We start from the raw sequence: 1111 nt of genomic DNA, 5'->3' as shown, positions 1-1111 counted from the left end.
GTTCTCTGCCTGGAGGTCAGGGCCTGCAGCTCCATGCCTGGTTCTCTGCCTGGAGGTCAGGGCCTGCAGCTCCATGCCTGGTTCTCTTCCTGGAGGTCAGGGCCTGCAGCTCCATGCCTGGTTCTCTTCCTGGAGGTCAGGGCCTGCAGCTCCATGCCTGGTTCTCTTCCTGGAGGTCAGGGCCTGCAGCTCCATGCCTGGTTCTCTTCCTGGAGGTCAGGGCCTGCAGGTTATGGGACGGAGGAAAAGACCCCCGCGGGAGACCCCCTTAACGGGGTCCCAGAGGGCTGAAACTCGGTGGGTCGGTCCGGGGCCTTCCCCCGGACCGTGTGCCACCGTTGGTCCGGGCCCCCCGCCCCCCAGGGCCTGGATCCCGGCCCTGGGGGGCCCCCGGACTTTGAGACCCCCTGGAGACCCTACCCTATGAGCCAGGGGTCTCAAACTCGGTGGGTCGGTCCGGGGCCTTCCCCCGGACCGTGTGCCACCGTTGGTCCGGGCCCCCCGCCCCCCAGGGCCTGGATCCCGGCCCTGGGGGGCCCCCGGACTTTGAGACCCCCTGGAGACCCAACCATAAGAGCCAGGGGTCTCAAACTCGGTTTGGCCATAGCCCCCGACGTACCCTCCAAGGGTTCCAAAGCACGCGGAGATCGGACCAAGTTTGCGGCTCCAGGCCCGCCCGAAGTGTCGGGTGGTCTCCCATTCATTCCCTATGGAGGGCCCTTTTCCGGATGGCTGAAAACGACATTTCCGGCTCTCCTGGGAGATCGGGGCCCCCCATACGTGCATGTCATATACCGTTTTAAAGCTCCGAGCCTCCTGAACACGGAGGTGGTCTCGGATCGCCTCTAGGACCTTCCCCCGACCTTCTACGGGTCTCCAAAGGTAAGGTGGGTTATGGGACGGAGGCAAAGACCCCCGCGGGAGACCCCCTTAACGGTGTCCCAGAGGGCTGAAACTCGGTGGGTCGGTTGGGGGCAACCCCCACGACCGTGTGCCACCGTTGGTCCGGGCCCCCCGCCCCCCGAGGCCGAGATCCAGGCCCTGGGGGGCCCCAGATTTGAGACCCCCTGGAGACCCAACCATAAGAGCCAGGGGTCTCAAACTCGGTTTG

Source organism: Poecilia mexicana, unplaced genomic scaffold, assembly GCF_051168715.1.
Source record: "Poecilia mexicana isolate PSO_F unplaced genomic scaffold, ASM5116871v1 scaffold_23, whole genome shotgun sequence".
Classification (NCBI taxonomy): Eukaryota; Metazoa; Chordata; class Actinopteri; order Cyprinodontiformes; family Poeciliidae; genus Poecilia; species Poecilia mexicana.
Note: the sequence above shows the minus strand (reverse complement) of the source record.